Below are 22,500 nucleotides of genomic sequence, written 5' to 3'. Positions count from 1 at the left end.
GAATGAATGTCTTCTTATTTCCAAACTATTTCTAGCCTGGGTTTATGGGATGGGGAGCCATTCAGTACCTGCGACTAAGTGAACTTCACAAAGAACCAGAGTCACCTGGCTGGAGCCGAAACAAATGACAAGCCTGAGCCGTGATTGATGATTGAGAAGCCCCAAGATATCAACTTTGGTTCCCAGCTCTTTTGAGACTTTGGGAGCCAACTACTCCAGGAGATCCTTAGGCTCAGCAGGAATCTAAAGGGCTGGAAGGACAGGCCGCCATCCTCCGGAGGATGCAGAGCCCAGGCATCTTCATCACAACCGAGGAACTCGGCTGCCTAGAAGCAAAAGGCTCAGTGGAGTCACCCTGTGGCCTTTCGAATGTATGAATGCTACCGTCAACAATGCATGGGCTCCTCTGGCTCAAGCTGAGCCACAGATGCTGCTTTAGAGTTGACCAGACAGGTACAAATACACCACCATCAGATTGTAAATTTCTTGAAGGCAAGGATTGTCTTTTGCATCATTTTGTATCAATGTTTATTTATTTGTTAAAAAGAATGTTAGGTGTGGAGTCTGAAGGCCCGTGTTCTTATCTGGCAGTGCTACTTATCACTTGGGTAGCCTTGAGCAAGTCCTTTCCCCCACAAAGGCCTCAGTTTCTAAGGCCCTCCCAGCTATACATCTGTGATCCTAGGTATGACTTGGGGCAAGTCACTTCCCCACTCTGGGCCTTAGTTTTCCTCCCCTATAAAATGAAGGGGTTGGACTAGATGGTTTTTAAGGTCCCTTCCAACTCTAGATCTGTGATCCTAAGTATGACCCTAGGCAAGTCATTTCCCCACTATGGGCCTCAGTTTCCTCCTTTGTAAAATGAAGGGCTTAGATTAGATGGTCTTTAAGGTCCCTTTTAACTCTGGACCTTGGATCCAGCCCACAAGAGAACATAGAGGAACAAGCAACAAGTTAATTGTCAAGAACTCCAGCCAGAACACACAAGGTAGCGGAGCAGTGGAGGACCACTCCATATAAAGTAGGAGAAAGACTGGGTGATCATCCAGTATACAACAGTATTGGAGAACCTTTTGGGCTCTGCAAAGATGATAAATTGCAACCAGCTAGCTAGATGAGTGCTGAATGTGGCTGGAGGCAGGAATACCTGAGTTCCACTTCTATCTCCACACATATTGGCTGTGTGACCCTGGGCAAGTCACTTAGTTCTGCGTGCTTATCTCTTCATCTGTAAAATGAGGCACCTGCCTCAGAAGGCTGTGAAGATCAATCGCAATAATACTTGTAAAGCACTTTACAAACTTCCAAGTGCTTTATAAATGCTTGCTATTATTATTATTGTTTAAAACCTCCACCTTCTGTCTTAGCATCAATACTGTGTATTGGTTCCAAGAGAGAAGAGTGGTAAGGGCTAGGCAACCAGGGTCAAGTGACTTGCCCAGGGTCACACAGCTGGAAAGTGTCTGTCTCCAGGACTGGCTCTCTATCCATTGAGCCAGTCAGTTGCCCCACTAGCTATTATTATTAACCACCAGGTGGCTAATAATTAATGGGGTAACTCCTCTAGTGAGCACTCTAATAAAGAGGAAGTGAACTCCAAGAAGGGTGCAGGTGAACTGCAGGTGAATGGTTAATTCCAGATAACATTCCATATGGGGATAATATTGCCAAAGACTAGGATGAAAAAGGTGAATGAGAGCCCCTTCTTGGGAGCTGAGGATGCTGGGAAAGATGCTCTGGCTAGAGAAGGACCTCAGCCCTAATGAAGTTGGAGGACTAAAACCAGAGACTCTCTTTCATTCCTGATATTCCAGTTATGGAACCCAATGGGAACAGAGCCTGAGTCCTTAGAGTGGGAAGAAGCATCGTTCAGCCAGTGAGAACCATAGGCCCAGAACTAGGATCCCAAGTCAGTGTAGCTGTTGCGATTGAGTCGTTTCAATTATGTCCAACTCTTTGTGACCCCACTTGGGGATTTCTTGGCAAAGATATTGGAGCAGTTTATGATTTCCTTCTGCAGCTCATTTTACAGATGAGGAAACAGAGGCCAACAGGGATAAGTGACTTGCCCAGGGTCATACAACTAGGAAGTATCTGAGGTTGGATTTGAACCTGGGACCTCCCGATTCTGGGCCTGCAGCTCTTTCCACTATAGTGCCACCTAGCTGCCCCAATAGGTGGGCTAGAAGATACCTAATCTTCCATAAGGGGAGAGGAAGTCAAAGGTGCAGAAATAAGAGCACAGAAATACAGGCCAATGTTTGCATGTTGTCTTTTCTTAGAATGTGAGCTCTTTGAGGGCAGGGAGCACTATCTGCCTCTACCATTTTATCCACGGTGCTTATGACAGCGCTTGGTACACTGTTGTTGTTGTTTGTCCTTTGCTTCCAAAGACGTGATGTCTTGACTTGTCCATGAATTGGACTGAATTCAGGCAGAGCTGCACGGAGTCACCACCCTCCCCTCCGGCTCTCTCACAGAGTCCTCCAAGTCCAGCGGCAAGACAGACGTCGGGATGACTGGCCATGGCCCAGGGTACAGTACGTGACCATGGCTGACCAGGCTCAAAGTATTTCACAATACTTGCTGGGTGTTTGGGAGGACTGGCACCTCTGGTACAAGAGCTTGCTGAGCCCCTTTCACCAAACTCTCATTTGTGGCTCCATGAATCCATAGCAGGCTCAGCAGCCATACCTGAGTAAAAGCAGCTCAGCAGATGGGCTAAACCAGGGTGAGGGGAGCCAACAGGCTTTTAACGTGTCTGTCAGTGATCTCGGGGGACGCCTACCCCAAGCATGTGAAGACTTTCCCTGGCAGAAAGGGTGGATGAGAACAATTTGCTTCAAAGGCCATGAAGGTGGCTGAAGAAAGCCTGGCTTAATGGAGGATTCATTAAATGATTTTTAACTGGAGGGGAAACATGCAATGGGGGGAAGCGTGATGGATTTGGAGTGACTCGACTTAGGTTTGAATTATGGTGCTGCCTGCACTATCTGTGTGACCTTGAACAAGTCATTTAAACTCTAGTCCTCCATTTCTTCTTCAGTAAAAACAGGGGTGGGGCTAGACTAAATGACCCCCTAAGGTCTTTTTAGCTCTTAATCTATGATACGATGAATTTAAGATGAATAGGAATGTTTGTCTACATTTCCCAGAATGCCTGGGCCTACAGCTCAAATCTTTGGAGAAAAACAAGGAAGGCATGAATCCACAGCACAGCTGTCCTTTGGGGCGATACAAAGGCTTCCATAGGGAAGGAAGAAAAATACGAGGAGTATCTGGGAGAACATCTGTAATGTCCAAGAAACCAGGAGTAGCAGTGTCTCTGAAACCCCTTGGACCAAGGAGAAGAGGCATGCCGATTGCAGAGAGATACCAAGCCCAGAGATGTGAGAGCTGCCTAGGGTGACATTGTGTTCCACCCCTCCCACCACAGAATGATTTTATCCAAACATTGCTCATCAGAATGGATGGAGGAAGTCTAAGACCCAAATTACTCTGACAGGAAGAGCAATGGACTGGACTCTCTGAAAACATGACAAGTGACTGCTTTGGTTGTTCAGGGCCATTCCTAGTGTGGTAAGCTACTGCATGGCCAGACCTGTGCTTCCTTGCACAGTTCCCAGATTGCCTAGATAGGGTCAAATAAGCCAGAGAGACAACTGAGAAGTCCCAAATTATTCATCTGCATGAGTGTGTTTAGAGATATGTTGTAACAAAAGCTACACACCATATATCCACAAAAGGTCTACTTCATGCTTCAGCATGGTGTTCACCAGACTCTGAGTTACTGGAATCTAAGCCAATAGAATGCAAGGTCTACTAGGTTCTACCATTCTAAAAGAAGAAAATTTTAATATATACACACTTTTTAAAACACACACATAAAAATCCAAACCCACACATATGCTTAACTCTCCTTTGTCTTTCTGAGTTGAGTGAGGTCCCCGATACCCATTCCTCTCACCAATTCCTTAATGTTTGTATGCTCTTCTCCTCCTACATCTAATTCATGAAACACATTCCCATCCTTTCTTTCTTTTGCCATTCCTTCTCTTTTCCCCCTTCAGATCTTCAGAATAAAGCCAATCCATCCCCAGGTCCTTTGCTTTTTTCTTATTTCACTATCTCAATGCCCCTTTTTTTTGTTACAGTACTCACTTTATTTCCCTCCCTCCCCTCCACCCACCTCAGAGTTGTTTTGATTTGCATTCCTCTGATTATAAGAGCTTTAGAACACTTTTTCATGTGCTTATTAATAGTTTTGATTTCTTTATCTGAAAACTGCCTATCCATGTCCCTTGCCCATTTTTCAATTGGAGAATGGCTTGATTTTTTGTACAATTGGTTTAGTTCTTTATAAATTTGAGTAATTAGACCTTTGTCAGAGGTTTTTGTAATGAAGATCATTTCCCAATTTGTTGTTTCCCTTCTAATTTTGGATGCATTCGTTTTGTTTGTACAAAAACTTTTTAATTTGATGAAATCAAAATTATTTATTTTATATTTTGTGATTTTTTTTTCTAGCTTCTGCTTGGTTTTAAAGATTTGGCTCCATCCTCTTACTTTCACTCTATGCATACCTCATGTGTGTTTCTTGCAGACAGCATATGGTAGGGCTTTGGATTCTAATCCACTCTGCTATTCACTTGCATTTTATGGGTGAGTTCATCCCCTTCACATTCAGAGTTATGATTACCAGCTGTGTATTTCCCAGCATTTTGATTTCTACTCCTAGTCCTGCCTTTTCTTCTTTCACTATTTCCTTCTACGCCAATGTTTGTTTTTAATCAGTCCCTCTAGTTCCCTCCCTTATTTTACTTCCCTTTCTACCCCCCTCCCTTCTTATTTCCCCCCCCCCACCTTCTCCCTCCCTTGTACTACTTCCCTTCCCACCAGTCCGTTTGTTACCCTTCTACTCCCCTATAGGGCGTGAATCTATTCTCTGCCCCAATGGATTTGATTGTTCTTCCCTCTTTGGGTCAATTTCAATGCATGTAAGAGTTGAGAATTTCCTATCTCTGTAGCATCCCAAGCATATTCACATCTATGAATCATAAATGACTGTATGGCAACTGTGTCTCCAAGCATAAGGTTTTACCGATAAGGTTTGTGAAGGTAACCTTGACCTGACCACGCGGCCTGTTGCCACGTGTTGTTCGGAGCACTCGCCCCGGGAAAGCGCGGGTTATAATCTACACGCCCAAAAAGGTGTTACTCTCACCCCACTATCCTATCCTTATTGTCCATGCTTTGTAACGTACTTGAGAATACTTCCCTAATCAGAGGAAGGCAATAAATACAGAGGCGGCGACCTTGAATCTCTCTCTCTCTCTCTTGGATCTTCAATCTTCTCTAGCAATGTCTCTCTCCCTCTCTAGACCTTCTCCTTCCCCGAGGCTGTAACCCATCTCAGCCTGCATTCCTTGTCTTAATCTCCTCATTCACCTCGTGTTCCTTTGTACTTATACTTTCCTATCAAAGGGAGTATCATAGGTCTGCCTGCCTATTCAAACACTGACTTGTCCCTGTCTTTCATTCTCCACCCTGATTCTCGGTTCCTATCTCTCCTCTGGTCCCATCACAAAGGTGAGCCCCTTCCCTTGTGGGACCCTGCTGGTCAGGGAAGTCCATAAGTGACACCCCACAATCTCCAACCTCTTCACCCTTCTAGTGTATTGATGTTCTCCCCCCTCCCACCATGAGCTTCTTTGTGACATATAAATTTACCCCCTTTTGTTTCTTTTCCCACTTCTTTTAGTGTTAACCTCTTTTTTAGCTCTAATTGTGTATATATATATATATGTATATGTATTTATGCATACATATATCTATATACCTATTTCTGTCTTCTTTCATGCTATACAGTATGTCACTGTTCCCTCTAAGTGTAATTCTTCTAGCTGCCCAGGTGATAACAACAGTTTTTAAGATTAACCAATGACTTCTTTTCTTATAAGGATACATATCATTTGAACTTATTGAGTCTCTTTTAAAAAAAGCGTTTTTTGTTTTGTTTTTCTCTTTTCCCTCTTTTTTAATTACCTTTTGATGGTTCTCTTGAGTTCTGTGCTTGGGCATCGAATTTTCTGTTCAGGTCTGGTCTTTTCTTTATAAATTCTTGGAATTCTTCTATTTTGTTAAATGGCCATACTTTCCCCTGTAAGAATATAGTCAGTTTTGCTGGGTAGTTGATTCTTGGTTGTAGACCTAGTTCCCTTGCTTTCCAGAATATCATATTCCATGCCTTTCGGTCCTTCAGTGTGGATGCAGCCAGATCCTGTGATATCCTCACTGTGGTTCCGTGGTATCTGAATGACTTTTTCTTGGCAGCTTGTAATATCTTTTCTTTGTTCTGATTCTTCTTGAATTTGGCTATAACTTTCCTGGGTGTTGTCAGTTGGGGATTAAGTACAATAGGTGATTTGTGTATTCTTTCAATTTCCACCTTTCCCTCTTGTTCTAGAATATCAGGGCAGTTTTCCTGGATAATTTCCTGTAGTATTATGTCCAGGCTTTTTCTTTAGTCATGGTCTTCTGGTAGACCAGTGATTCTTAAATTGTCTCTCCTTGAACGATTTTCTAAATCTTCTGTTTTGTGAATGAGATGCTTCATATTTTCCTCAATTTTTTCATTATTTTGGTTTTGTTTTATTGTGTTCTGCTGCCTTGTGAGGTCACTTAATTCTAGTTGTTGTATTCTGGTTCTTAAGGACTGGATTTCATCCCTGGCTTTTTGGTCATCCTTCTCCTTTTTGTCTGATTTTCTTTGGAGGTCATCTTTCATTCTCTTTAACTCATCTCTCATCTCCTTTGCCTCATCTTTCATCTCCTTTGCCTCATTTTCAAGCTGGTTGATTTTGGCTTTCACAACACTATTTTCTGTTTCCAGATGACTTATCTTAGTTTTTAAATTCTTTCCCCAATTGTCTTAAGCCTCTCTTAATTGTGTTTTGAATTGCATTTTGAGTTCTTCTAAAGCCTGTATCCAATTCACTGGGATTTCTGATTTTTCCTTTGCTGATCCCTCCCCCTGTTTCATTCGCTCTTTGCTCGTTACCTGTACCGAAGCTCTCTATTGTAATTTTTTTCTTCTTTTTCTGTTGTTTGCTCATATTTACCCCTTTTTTGCTCCCTGTATTTGTCTGTGCTCTTGCTCCTCTCAGTTTTTTGGTTTTGGGGGTTTCTGTCAGTCTTCCCTCTTGGAGCTTTGACAGAAGGTCTCTCCCTGCAGTCTGTGGGGGAGGGGTATTGTAGTTTGAGCTTCCCTGTCCTCTGGAGGCTTTTGATTGGATTAAAGTTCAGAAGTCTGTGAGGGAGGGTTGTTGTTAGGTTTGATTTTCAGTCTCCTAGGAGCAGTCAGTTTGTGATCGGTAAGGAAGTGTTTTCAGAGGTCTGAACCTCTGCTGCTTCTAAGCTGCCATCTTGACCAGGTTCTACCATTCTAGAAAGTCTGATCCTAGTAAAAGATCTGTGTATGCTTGAAGAGGTCCAGGCCAGCTAAGGACAGAGAGGCAGCTAGGTGGCACTGCAGTGGATAAAGCACTGGGTCTGGAGTTGGGGGACTCATCTTCCTGAGTTCAAATCCACCTTCAGACACTTACTAGCTGGTTGACCCTGGGAAAGTCACTTAACCCTGCTTTCCTCAGTTTCCTCATCTGTTAAATGAACTACAGAAGGAAATGGCAAACCATTTTGGTATCTTTGTCAGGAAACCCCTAAATGGGGCCATGAAGAGTTGGACATGACTGAAAAACAAGTGAACCCCCACAACAAAGACCATCAATGCTTCTACCATTCTTGAAAAGTCTAGTCTAGAAATAGATCTGTGTATATTGTAAGATACCCAGGCCATGGAAATGGAAAGATCTCAGTAGAGATGGGTCACTAATTCACCTTAGAGGTCAGACAGAACTGCATAAAACAGAGGGGTTCATCACCAATAGGCTAGCAGCTCTGAAGTGAATTATTGGGCTACGGCAACCCATGTTGTCAAGAACAATGTAAATGGCTCCCTTCTACTTCCCCAGAGATGATGGCAGAAAGGAGACAGAGAGCTAAGAATTATACAGTTTTTATACCAGCTCTAAATATCAGCTAAACTGTTGGTACTCTCAAGTAGCCATTTCCAGCTTTTGGGGGAGAAGCCGGTCAGAAACTGGAGGTCAGGTGAGAGACTAGGGCTGGATGGAGATTTGGGAGTCATCTGCATTGGGATGATAATTGAACCCATGGGACCTTGCCGATGAGGTCACCAAGGGAAACACAAGTATAGAGGGATACATGTAGAGGTACATCATCACCAAGGCATAAATAAGTACAGACACAACAAGAAATACTTCTGAGGAGGAGGGAAAAGGATATATCTTTAAACAGACTGAAAGAATTACACGAGCAAACCAACTTGGTTTTCAAAAAGTCAGGGACAGAAGATGGCAGCAGGGTCAAGGGGTGAATCCCAAAGTGGCCTAGTCCTGCGAGAATAGTGTCATGAGTCATAAAACTCCAAATGAGCTCAAACCAGCCAGAAAAATTGAGGGTAACAAATAGAGTTTAGTTGGATGAGTTTTTCAGCTAAATTGGGGGAAATGGAAGGATCAAAGAAAGGAGAGGAGCCCTTCTTGGTAGAGATGGGTCAATAACTCACCTTAGAGGTCAGGCAGAACTACAAGTCTCATTTTTGCTCCTGTTTTCTATCCTTGGCCTGGAAAGGCCAGAAAAAGAAAAATGGGTACTATGGAGCTGAGACTCAATATAAGTGAAAAGGCAGAAAGGAAGCCTTTAGTTGCCCTTGACAAATTCAAGTTACCAGAATATTTCCCAGAGCACTTAAGGAACCAGGAGACATAATTGGGAGTCACTGGCATTTTTCTTTGAAAAATAATGGAGAATGGGAAAGGTTTCAAAGAACTAATTTCTCTCCTGAGCTCCAACATCTCCAATTGCTTATCAGCTATTTTGAACTGGACGTACACTCGAGTTATATCAAGCTAAACACATTCAAAAAAGAACTCATCTTCTCCCACCCCAAACTCTCTTCTCCTCTCAGATTCCCTCTTTCCATCAAAGGCAAAACTATCCTTCAGGTTACCGAGTTTGGCAGTCTCGGCGCCAGGCTCAGCCCATCACTTTCTCTCCCCCCACAAATCCAATTCTTGTCAATTCAGCTTCCCAGGAACACTCGCACCTGTCCCCTCCTCTCCACTCTGAGGTGGGTCTTGTCCCTGGACTATTGCAATCCCTTCCTAATGATTAGTCTCTGTGACAAAAGTCAGCAAGCATTGTGTTAAGCCCCAGTAATACAAAGGAAGGGCAAAACCACTGACCCTCCCGGCCTTCAGGGAGCTTACAGTCTAAGTGGGGAAACTATTAAATATATACAAACAACTACATACAGAGGAGATACAAGAGGACCTCGTTTTATGTGACCGATACATTCCAAGACCCTTCAAGTAAGCTGAAATCGTGCATAATAGTGACCGCCCATTATTGAAGAAGAGTATTCCCTATACAAACATACCTAGGCACTTTATAACTTTGCGTAGCTTCTCAGAGCTCCAGCACGACTCCTCTTGTACTTTAGGGCCATTATTAGTAACTAACGAGCATTCGTGAACCAAAGGGAAGCAATGTTCTGACACGGCTGTGACTCATTACAAGCGAAGGCTCTGGACAAAGACTGATGCAGGCACTAATGATTAGTGCAAAACGTCACGAGTCTCTCTAATGCTTCTCAGAGAGAGAATGAGCATGATTGGGAGAATTGCTGCGAGACTTTACACCACTTGGGAAAATGGTGAAGATTTAGCACGTCATTAAATACGTTTCTTTTATGTATTTTTCTGCCTTTATTGTTCCCGATTGCCTGAATTCGTGCATGGTGAGTTGGTGTAAAACAAGGTCCTGCAGTACCTGTAGAGTAGTTAGAAGGAAATCTAAAAAGAGAAGGCACTAGCAGCTGGGAGGACCAAGAAAGGCTTCCTGCAAAAGGTGGGATCTGAGCTGAGCCTTGATGGAAGCAAGGGAAACCAAGAGGGGGAAGGACACCTCAGGCAGAGGAGTCAGCTAGGGCAAAGGCACATAAGCAGGTGATGAGGAGTCACATGCGGAGTCAGGGAGGCCAATACAGCAGACCATTCAGCTAGCAAAGTCATAGGCTTAAAATGGAGGCCCACCTCACTCCTGAGAATTAAGACTCTCCAGGGGCTCTCTTGCTTCTAGGATCAAATAGAAACTCCTCTTTGGGGCATCTTAAATCCTTCACAAATGGGATGCTGACTACATATTATGTCAGCCTTTTGATATGTTGTTTAATTTTATGAGACTGTTTTCCTCTTGCTTCCTAATTTATGATAAAGGATGGCTTCTTTGGAGGAGGGCAGCAAGGAATAAAGTCAGAAATATCGATGTTGTGAAAAGTCCCATCCGTCAGAATCGGGCTCTGATCTATCTTTCCAGACTTAATAAACATTATTCTCCCCTATGCACTCCACAATCCAGCCAGACTTGCCATCTCTTGCCTCCAAAGAGTTTGCAAAAACTGGCCCTTGTGCCCATAATGCAGTTCTTCCTCATCTCTGCCTCTTAGAATCCCTTCTGGTCTTCTTCAAGCCTCAGGCCCCACCTAGGCTTTTCCTAATCTTGCCAGCTGCTCAGCAAGGTGACGACGTGTCTGTCTCTTGCAGCCTTCTATACTGTGGGCTTTCTTTCCTTAATAGGTGACCCTGTGAGTCCAAAAGGGTCAGGCGTCTAAGAGCGCAACAGATTCCATTAGGATGATGTTGTCTGACGGCAGGGAGAAAAGCTTTTACATTAGAGAGCTTGGCCCAAAGAAACGAGTTTTTAAAATCAAATGAGAGGAGTCAAGAAAACATTGGGAAGGGAAATGAGAGCAATGCAAGAAAGGTAGGAAAAGAGAATTAACGGCTTGGTAAAAGGGGTGCAAAATCTCACCAAAGAAAAGAACTCTTTAAAAATGAGAATCGAGGAGAAGGATAAACCAAAGATAGAAACGACAGCATTGGCCAACGGATTAGACACATGGGGGGAGTATGAGTGAGGACAGGAAGGATGGCACCAAGGTTAGGAGTCTTGGTGACTGGGATAATGGCGGTACCCTCAATGGTAATAGGCAAGTTTGGAAGAAGTCAAGATTTGAGGTGGGGGGAGATAATGACTTCTCTTTTGGCCATGTGGAGGCTCAGATGATTACATGACATCCAGTTCAAGATGTCCAGAAGCAGCTGGGGATTCAGGAAGGGAGCTCTAGAGAAAGACTAAGGACACAGAGATCTAGAAGTCATCAGCATAGATGATAACTGAACCAATGCAAGCTGAAGAGATCAGCAAGTGAGATAGCAAAGGGGAAGATGGTGAAAAATATGTTGGAAAATATGTCAGCATCAAAAAATTAAAAAGACTAAAAGCTCATAGAGTACAGATACATAGCATGCCTATATATAAAAAAACAGACACTTTAAAAAGAAAATTGGCAGGGGGGCAGCTGGGTGGCTCAGTGGATTGAGAGCCAGGCCCAGAGACAGAAGGTCCTGTGTTCAAATCCGGCCTCAGCCACTTCCTAGCTGTGTGACCCTGGACAAGTCACTTGACCCCCATTGCCTAGCCCTTACCACTCTTCTGCCTTGGAGCCAATACACAATATTGATTCTAAGGTGGAAGGTGAGGGTTTAAAAAAAGAAGAGAATTAGTAGGTATTGGACATGGCAAGAATCAATATAAAAAAAACAAGATTCTCATAGGATCATGGCTCTAAAGCTAGAAGGGACCTTAGAGACTATTAAGTCCAACTACTTCATTTTATAGAGAATGAAACCTAAGGCACGGGCAGGGAAGGCATTTGTCTGATTTCACATAGATAGTAAAGCATCCAAGGCAAGATTTGAACCCATTTTCCTGATTCCAAGTTCAACACTCTGTCCACTACTCTATGTTGTCTCTAGGTTTCATGAAGGAAGAAACACTAAAACTGAGGCCTGGAGGATGGCTAAGGTTTGACTAAACCGAGAGGTTGGTAAATATTCGGTGGCTGTACTTACCAGGGCTGAGGCTTCCACAAGGCCTTCTCGTAGGTGATCTTGTGGAAATCTGTAGGGTGATAGAAACACATGGGAGAGGGGGATAAGGGATAAGAAGCCTCAGAAGTGCAATGGAAACTGATGATGATAACAAACATTTATATAACACTTTAAGGGTCACCAAGGATTTTACGTAGATTTTCTTATTTGATCTTCACAACAACCCATCCCCATTTTCTGGATGAGGTAGAAATTGAACTCGGTTCTCCCTGACTCCAAGACCTATACTCTATGCACTCTCCCACCTTAATCTGCAAATGCTGAGCTCCCACACTCTGGATCCCTAATTCAAGACTCCTGCTACACCGGCCGCATCCCCATCTCCTCGGTTTCCCTCCCATTCCCTAAACATTTGTCTCCAGGAACCGAGCAGACTGGGCACAAATGATTACTGATAGAATCATCCCTAAATCATCTGTATGTATAGTTAGACCACTGATTTGTTAGAACAAAGACCAAAGTTAACATCAGAGTAAAACTGAAAAATGGGAAACATATTATTGCTATTCCCTAAAGAAGCTGAGCCAGTCTAAAAGGACCACCACAACAAGAGGGCCAAAAGAACCGAGAAACCACTTCAGTCAATAAGTGATGTCCTTGCCAAGTGAAAAGAGATGGCAGCCAAAGGCAGATTTAGCACTGAAGATTTTAGCAGTATCACCACACGTAAAGCAACAAGAAGTGATACAGAATATCTGGCAAGAGACCCAATGAAGTCAGATCTTCCCAAGAACATTTAAGGCTGAAACAGGAAGGAGGAGAAGGAAATGGAAAAGATCCATCGAGATTCCCCTGACAAATGACTTTCTCCATCCGTGAGAACAGAGCCACCACATATGGCCTCTAACATCATCGTCATAAATGTGCCACATGAGGAAGTAGAAACGGCACTAAACAAGACCAGGATGTACCGAACAGCGAGAACAGACTGAATATACAACAGAGAGGTCTGTGCAGTCAGCAACAGAATCCTGAGGGTGCAAAAGGAGCAGTTCTCAAGATAAGTGAGAGGGAAAAGCCCAAACAATCAGGAAACATGATGGATGTTATTGCTACTGAACTACGGCAAGCATTAGAGTCATTAGAACCACTGGCCTAGACACCCGTGTTGTCAACTCTACTAAACAGTCTCTATGAGATCTCGCCAGGAGACCCTAAAAGAAAACAGGAGCAGGAAAGAGACTCGTCTACAGCAGACCACGTCTTTACAGTCAAACAACTGGCTTGAAGGGGACCGAAGATACAAGATCTCGTGGCGCTTGCTCTTTCTTGATTCAAAGAGCATTTGATTCGGGAAGGTATAGTTTTGGAAACACAACTGAGTGGGATTGCTTGGAAAGTAATGACTGACTTTATTACAACTTCCAAAGAAAAGCAGGTCCATCTAGATTTACAGGATCACCGAGGATTCCTGGCGTGGTTTCTACTTTGTATAAGGGGAATGCTCCTTCGATTTCGTTTTTGTTACCTTTGAAAGCACTCCACCCAGGAGCCTCCAGTGCATATGTTAAAATGGTACAAGATTCCTTGAAAGGTACAGTAAGAGATAACTCTGACAAGCCTCTAATGATGAGTGGCTATCAAGCAAGGCAGAAAACAAGAAGACGTTGCTCCCCAATGGCGCATGACATTGTCATGGGGGCTGTCCAGCACAGAGTCCAAAGAGAAGAAGGGTTCTGAGCGGCATCACCTCATAGAAGTGACATCCTCCACATGCTCCTATCGGCCAATGATATTTGGCTGATTGCCTCAAGTTCTGGAATGCTGTGGATTCCCCGAAATAAGATCCAGAATCACTCAGGTGTTTGGCCTAACTCTAATGATCCACACAGGAAAAACCAAGTAGATGAATGCGTATCTTCTGGACTACGGTATGTAGTTGGATGGATAGCCTGTAAGCGGGTTGATTAACACGTGTGTCTTGGACTATAGACACTGAAGACAGACATTGAACTGGAACTCGAATCGAATAGGGAGGAGAACATCTGGGAAGTTGTGCAGCTTTTTCAATAGCTCCAAGCTCTCTCTGAAATGAAAACTCATCTTTCTAACACTGATATTCTTTGGATGATGCGATATGGCTGAGAATCCCGGAATACCACAATATCCAAAGACTCAAAACCAGAGGTCACACAAAAGACAACAGGCAAATGCAAAGGCCTTCCATTCCATTCAAACTGGCCTCCCTCCCTCCTCACCTCTCTCAGAAAATCCCTACTTTTCATCAAAGCACAATTCAGTTGCCCCCTCCTCTATGAGGCCTTTCCTGATCCCCTCAGTAATTAGCACTCACTCTATTTTTTTTTAAGTCAGAGTTCAGTGACTTGCCCAGAGTCACATGGTCAGTAAGCATCTGAGGCCAGATTTGGAACCAGGAAGTCTTCCTGATTTCAGGCTCTATACTCTATCCATTGCAGTGCCACCTAGGGGCCCTACGCTGGCTCCCTCTTAAAATGACTTGCACTTGCCTACTTGGGCACATGTTGCATCTTCTCAGTAGACTTAAACTCCTTGAGGGTAGGGACTATTTCGATTTGTCTTTGTCCCCAAAACCTAGCATGGTACTTTGCATGGAGCAGAAATTGAATAAATGTTTCCCGAATTACAAGAACTTGGGTGGACTCCAGGGGAAGAATCTACAGGAGGACATGAAGAAGAGAGTTACAGAAGAGGGAGAGGCACGCGGATGATGGATTGTGACTGTAGTATTAGCGAGAACAGCCACAGCAATTACGCCCCAGATCCACTGAAGTAATGGAGAACACGTGGGAGATGGGATGCTTCATTTATTCAGTCTCTACAAGGGCTGGAAAACTGCAATGCAGATTCACAGACGTTTCTTTCGCAGCATTACTTCTTGGGGCTTCCAGGGGTCCTTTGGACAACCTTTCAGGAGTCGCTAAACAATCCGACTTTCTCCTTCTGCAAATGAACTGGACTGAATTGCCCCAAGTCTGAGGAGTTGGTGGGAGAATAGGACCAGAACACATGTCTCTTGACTCCTTGTCTGGACTTGATTTACAGTGTGCCGTGATGACATTAAAATGATTAGAGGGACAGAATACGGCTAAGTAGTTCATTACAAAGCACTCATGTTTTCTGATTGAGTCTGGGGGGGGGATGAGAACATAAAGCATCGAACATAGAAACCCAACACCTGCATCCCTTCCCTTTTCTCTGTGCACATAGCCAACTGCCTCAGTTCCGGAAGGACTTGGTTTCTTTATTTCTAGTCTCTCCAGCAGCTCCAATCAACCTTCTATCTAGCTATCAAAACAAAGTATCTATAACACTGGTGACTCTGCTGCCCCCAAAATATTCAATGGCTCTCCATTACCTCTAAAACTGAATACAAACCCAGATCGAATGGCTTGCCAGCTCTGGGAGGGAGACAATTGGGATCATAGAACTTCAGAAAACTCGTGGATATTTGTTAATACATGTAATTGGTAAAAAATCAAACAAAAAACTAAAATTGAAAACAAACTCCTCCGTCCGTCAGTTAAAATTAGCCTTGGGGTGGTTCTCACCTCACTTTCAGCCTAACTTCCCCTCTTACTGTTTCCATCCAAGTGTCCTAGTAGTCCAAGTGTCCCCAGAATTTGACATGCCGTCTATTACCTCTGGGTCGTAGTACTGGGTATCTCCCATGCCTAGATGGCATTCCGCCCTCACTTCTGCAAATAGCTCCTTTCCTTCATCTGCTCCATCAAACCTTTCCTGGTCTCACCCTCCATTCTTTGCCAGGATGTCAATGTTCTCTGTCTGTCTGTCTGCCTCTCTATCTCCACTAGTCTGTCGGCCTCATACACACCACACCACATTGAGGTAGAAGGGAGCGATGTCACTGAATGAATACAAAACTGGTCATGCCCTTGCAGTTTTAAATAGTTAAGCCCTGGAGCTAGCCAGCTCTTCAAGAGTTGGAAGCAAACCAGGCTTGGAGCAGTTATAGAGGAAGATCGACCCCTGCCTGGGTCTCTCGTTCCTCCCTCCCTTATTATCCCCATTGGCCATGAGAGCTACTTGCCCAAAGGAAGCCACCCCATCCACCAGTTCAAGGGAGTTTGAGACACAGTGATGAAGTCAAGATAAACACACTCCTGACGGACACGGCTACAAAGAGGAGGTCACTGGAGGCCAGAAGCAGCTTTAAGAAGATGGAATTCTGGCAACAGAATAAAAAGCTGCCTGCGGACACAAGAAAAAAACTAGTCCTGACAATTAAGAACCACCCTACAGAGATGCCCAGCCGCCAGGAGTCCTGGAAGAGCAACCCATCCAGGAGAGACGGCGGGTTCAATAGGGAGCTTTCTGAAGAATCCCCAAGGAGAAAATGGACTTCGAGGTCTTGTAATACCAGAGGAGTAAGCACCCTTGGCCACATGAATTCCTTGCACGTCTCTCAATGCCAATGTATTTTAAGTTTCTGCCATGTTAACAAATGTCTTTTGCCAAGCACCTATTTTGTGTTTATTGGACGATTGTTACGGGGCGGTACGCCATCAGGGGCTCATGAGTGATAGTTCTAGAAAGGTAGCCCTGCTGGGTAGCCTTTGATCCTGAGAGCAGTCATCCTTTGCATCCCGATCCAGGCCCCAACTAGCAAACACTTGAGTATCAGTTCAGAGGACTACTGTGAATGGGATGTCTATGCCACTATGTGGACATGCTCCCTTCTATTACAAAATAGAAGCCCTATGAGGGAAGGCTCTGTTTCATCAATGTCTGCATTCCCAGCACCTAGCAGGCAACTATTAAATGCCTGTTCATTCACTGTGACCAGCGGCTGTTTGGTCTTGTATCGAATAAATACTAGTCAAATTTGAATTGGCTTGTTAAAGAATATATATAGTTCAACATGTTTTCTGCCTTCTTAAAGCTTTCTGGGTATAATCTGTATAGGCGGACAAGAAAAGATGATTTCCAAATGTGGAAAGTCTACTCCTGAATACCTTATTAATTATGACACAAATGGCTTGGAAACATTTCTTCTCACCACTCAGAAACATAGAACATCAGGGCTAGGAGGGACCTGAGGCAACAGAATGCTAGGACTTTAGTGACTATCTAGTTGAATTTTGTAAATGAAGAAACTGAGGCCCCCAAAGTGGAAGTGTCCTGTTTAAACTTAACCAATGAAAAAGTGGCAGCCAGGATTAGAACTCTCATCTTACTGACCAATATGCTACATTCTCTTTTTTAAAACCCTTATCTTCCACTTTAGAATCAATACCACATATCAGTTTCAAGACAGAAGATGGGTATGCGCTAGGCCAGTAATGGCAAGCCCTATAGAGACTGAGTGTCCAAACTACACCCTCACACCAAATGTGAGCCTCCCCTTTACCCCAGATAGGGGAAGGAGGAAGCACTCCCATTGGGCTGCTGGGCAGAGGGGCAGGTCATGTGAAAAATATCCTCAGGTACACGTGGAGAGGGGGAGGATAGCAGCCCTCTCTGGCATGCTCTGGCACACATGCGCTAGGTTCGCCAACATGAGGCTAAGCAATGGGGATTAAGTGACTTGCCCAGGGTCACACAGCTAAGAAGTATCTGAGGCCATATTTGAACCCAGGACCTCAATCCACTGAGCCACCCAACTTCCCCTATGCTACACACCCTCTTAATCCACCTAAAATGTGGCCATATGTTTTTGCAAACTCAAGTAAGGACAACTACTTTTACCTGGTTTTATTAATTTTGTCCCAGAACAGATGCTACCCGGCAGGTTTATATGTAAAGAAAAGTCACTATTTTTTGAACCAATGAATGAAATAATTAACCAACCATTTATGAAGCACCTACTGTATGCTATGCACTATGGTAAGTGCTTTACAAATATCTCATTGGGTCCTCACAAGCAGTATAGGTAGCATTATTATCCCCATTTTATAGCTGAAGTAACAGACAGCCAAAGGTTAAGTGACTTGCCAAAGATCCCACAGTCTGAACGTGTGTGAGGCCAAATTTGAACTCAGGTTTTCCTGACTCCAAATTCACTGCACCACCCAGCTTCCTTGAAAAACTGTAAAGATGAACTCGTATCCAGTAAGTTGGCTGATTTGATGGCCTGAAACTTGGTGGGCTTCCTTCCTTCCCCCTTCCTGTCTCTCCCATGGATTAATGTGTGCGAATTCTCAATGGATGACATTATTGGGGAATTTCCTCATTTTCTGTTGAGCTACTGGAAAAGCCATTTCCAGATTGTACTCAAGCCTCCATTTAATCATTCTCAATCTGGCGTATTGACAAAGTAACTTAGTGGAGAGATTTTCAGGTGATTCAACTTGTGACTAAGAACCATTCTCACTATCTTCCGAGAAGAGAATATAATATTCGAGACAGACTGTGCCACTAGCTTGAATCTCCATGTCCAAAATGCTAATACAAAATTAATGGCAGAAAACAACCCAGGATCTACAAAGAATTCCGTTTATTGACTATGTTTTATTCATTCATGAGTCATTATTCAACCAGTTGAAGGGAAGGTTTTCTGGAAGCTTTAGGATCTTAGTAGATGAAGGGCTGGGAGGGGTCTTAAAACGCCTCTAATTTAACCCTTTCAAGAAACTGGGGTCTAGGTGAAATGACTGGCGTAAGGTCATACAGCTAGGAAGGGGCAGATCTGGGATGTAAATCCTGATTGCAAAGCCACTGCATCACCATGCTGCCTTAATTTTTACACCATATTTTGATTACTATACAGGCTCTAAAATTCATCTTTTACCTCTAGCATCAGGGGATGAATCCAAAAGAATTCAAGACAGATGCAGTGGCTTAGAAGATAGAAAGCCAGTCCTAGAGACGGGAGGTCTGGCCTCAGCCACTTCCCAGCTGCGTGACCCTGCATAAGTCACTTTACCCCCATTGCCTAGCCCTTCCTACTCTTCTGCCTTAGAACTGATACTCAATATTGATTCTAAGACAGAAGATGAGGGTTTAAAAAAAGAATTCAAGAGAAATGAGAATTTCCTATACTTATTTACCCAAGGACCACCAACTGATTGGAAGGTAGAATTACTTCCTTTAGGCCATTTCGCCTTTTGAATTCTGTAGAAGCCTGATCACCTCCTAAGCAGGCCCAAATGAATATCAAAAATCAAGATCAACAGCAAATAGCACTGGGAAATACAGCTGTAGCTGTTTGAGGCACTGTGATTTGATGGAATGAATACTGCCTTGGATTTGAGTCCTATGCCCTCCAGGCTAAGGTCTAAGTGACCTTAGGCAAGTCAATATTTCTCTAAGCCTCAGTTTTCTTATCAGGAACACGTGAGAACACTTTGTAAAATGTGCCACTATCAGTCATTCCACCCTGGGCTGCCCAGACTTTGACCATCATCCTTATGTCTGTCTCTTTTCTCTATCGCTCCGCACCACTGGAACCTTGGACTTCACTCCTGGAACACTGGGCTCTGCTGGCTAAGTTTTCTGGGAAACAGGTCTCCATGCCAGTTCTTGGCTCATCGCCCCCTCCATCGCCATTCCCCTAGTAGACTGTAAGCTCTTTAAGGGCAGTGGTTGTTTTCTTTGGTTTTCTCTGTATCCCTAGAACTTAGCACAGTGCTGGATTCTCACTAAGTCCTCTGACTGTCTGTTCCTCCATCTGAGTTGGACTCTGCTCTCTGTCTCATCAAGGGCCAGAGGTGACCTTCAGGTTCTTTTTGAAACCTTACCTTCCATCTTAGAATAAATACTATGTATTCATTCCAAGGCAGAAGAGTGGTAAGGGCTAGGCAATGAGGGTCAAGTGACTTGCCCAGGGTCACCCAGCTGAGAAGTGTCTGAGGTCAGATTGGAACCCAGGACCTCCCGTCTCTTGACCTGGTTCTCTATCCACTGAGTCACCCAGCTGTCCCCCAACCTTTAGAGTTTTGAAGGCAAGAGCTGTGGGCCACAAGCTGGAAAGATCTAAATCTCTGCAGGGTGGGGCTGTAATGACTATCATATAAGGTCCATTCTACCTAAACGCAGAGAAGCACGTCACCCAAGGCTAGCTGGAGACTTTGCATCCACTGCAACTTAAGAATCCTTCGCTAAGGTATAGAGTGGTTGCGATCTGCATCAATGGAGAAGGAAGCACACTGCTGAAATCACAGCTCCTTTAAGTATTGAATTATTATTATTAGAACAGCCATATGGCCATGCAGAGAGTTCTTAACCAAACAAGGGATAGAGGCAATCACAGAAAATGAACAGCTAATTTCAATTACATGGAAAGCTTTCGAGCAAATAAAGCCAATGCAGCCAGGATGAGAAGGGATACTATTGCTCGGAGAAGAACATCTTTGCATCAAAAATCTCTAATGAGGGTCAGATAGCAAAGAAATGTAGGGAATTAGCACAATATCTGAGGCTAAGTGCCATACGCCAATGGATGATGGGTCAAAGGATACGAGCAAATGGCTCTAAAGAGTTATGAACGGCAATGCCAAAGACGGCTCCCGATCAGCAAGAATTAAGAGCGACACAAATGAAAACAAATCGAGAGTTTCACTGTCCTCCCAGGAAATTGGCCCCAGATGACAGATGATGGAAGCAGTCAAAGCTGGCGGGCTCTGGGAAGACAGCATTCCTAAGGCACTGTTGCTGATGGAACTGTCAATTGATCTAACCATTTGGGAAACCAATATGGAATAATGCTTTTGAAAAGTAACTTAATCAGGGGAAACTAGGTGGGTCAATGGAGACAGCACAAGGCAGCCTGGAGACGGGAGGCCTTGGGGGCAAAGGTGGCCTCAGACACTTCCTATCTGGGTGTCCCTGATGAGTTCCTTAACCCCATTGCCTAGCCCTTACCACCCTTCTGCCTTGGAATCTATACTTACTATCAATTCTAAGACAAAAGTTGGGGGCAGCTAAGTGGCTTAGTGGAAAGAGTGCCAGGCTCAGAGATGGGAGAACCTGGGTTTAAATCTGACCTCAGATACGTCCTAGCTGTGTGACCCTGTGCAAGTCACTTAACCCCAATTGCCTAGTCCTTACTGCTCTTCTGCCTTGGAACTGATGCTTAGTACAAATTCCAAGACAGGAGGTAAAGGTTGTTTTTTTGAGTGCTTAAATCAGAATTTAGGAATAAACAAGAAAGAACATTGTGTAATGTAAAATCATTTTGATTGCATTAAATTAAAAAGGGCTTGTACAAGTAAAACCAATGTAAGCTGGATTAGAAGGAAAGCAAAAAATGGGGAGCAAAAGTCATAGTTTCTAGGAGGAGTATCTCATATCTGAAATATATAGAAAAGTGTCCATTTCATAAGAATATGAGTTATCACCCAATTGATAAATGGTCAAAGGATGTGAGCAGGCAACTTTTGGATGAAAAAATTAAAGCTGTATATAGTCACGTGAAAAATGCTCTAAATCACTACTGATTAGAGAAATGCAAATTAAAACAACTGAGATGTCATCCGATGTCTCCTGTCACCGATCAATTTGGTTAAAACGATGAGAGGGAAGTGACAAACCTTACAGAGGATGTGGAAAAATGGGGGCACTCATGAAATGCAGATGGATGGCGGAACTGTGCACTGATCTAACCATTGGGAGAGCAGTCTGGAATTATGCCCAAGGACTTATGTAACCCTTAGACCCAGCAATATCACCGTTAGGTCAGCTTCCCTAAGTGATTGGGGAAAAAGTAAAAACACCCTCTATGTTCTAACATGTTCATGGCAGCTCTTTGTGATAGCAGAGAACTGAAAATTGGGAAAAGGCTAAAGAAGCTGTGGTATCTAATTGTGATGGAAAACTACCAGCTGGTAAGAAATGAGGGCAGATTGATTTTAGAAAAACATAGAAAGACTTGCACGAAATAACAAAGAGCGAAATGATCAGAACCAAGAAAGTGTCATATATGGCGACAACAACATTGTTTGAAGAGGAACTGTGAATGCCCACCTCCAGAGCATTAAAGGGAAATTAGCAGGAGCAGGGGATCCTGCAGGGCAGAAGAGCAAGATTCCAGAACTCTGGAGAAGCGACAGGCAGTTTCTTCTTCTGAGAGAGACAGTTAAGCAGCCAGGAGTTTCTGACCCAGAGAGCTATACATTCTCTCTTTCCTTGGGATTCTGCCTATCCCAGTGAATCCTGCTGATGCTGAGAGTGATTCCCAACAGAGCTGCTCAAGACTCCAGAGGACAACTGTCAGTGGGACCCCTCCTTTGAACCCTGTCCTGCTACCTTTGATTTCTTCCCTATATATATATATATATATATATATATATATATATATATATATATATATATATATATATATATATATATATATATATTTTATTAAACCCTTACCTTCTGTCTTGGAGTCAATACTGTGTATTGGCTCCAAGGCAGAAGAGCAGTAAGGGCTGGGCAATGGGGGCGAAGTGACTTGCCCAGGGTCACACAGCTAGGAAGTGGCTGA

General features: G+C 43.7%; 1 protein-coding gene across 1 annotated transcript in view; it reads right to left on the bottom strand.

Annotated features, from left to right (window-relative positions):
* The window catches only part of ZC3H12B (zinc finger CCCH-type containing 12B), a 254,397-nt gene that overhangs the window by 173,739 nt on the left and 58,158 nt on the right, over nt 1–22,500 (bottom strand). Inside the window, exon 2 of the mRNA XM_056808714.1 lies at nt 12,057–12,105. The gene's annotated coding sequence lies outside the window, so the exon portion shown is untranslated. The remainder of the gene's footprint in view (nt 1–12,056; nt 12,106–22,500) is intronic.

This window comes from Monodelphis domestica, chromosome X (assembly GCF_027887165.1).
Source record: "Monodelphis domestica isolate mMonDom1 chromosome X, mMonDom1.pri, whole genome shotgun sequence".
In the NCBI taxonomy this organism is placed as follows: Eukaryota; Metazoa; Chordata; class Mammalia; order Didelphimorphia; family Didelphidae; genus Monodelphis; species Monodelphis domestica.
This window is presented reverse-complemented; position numbering and strand designations above follow the sequence as displayed.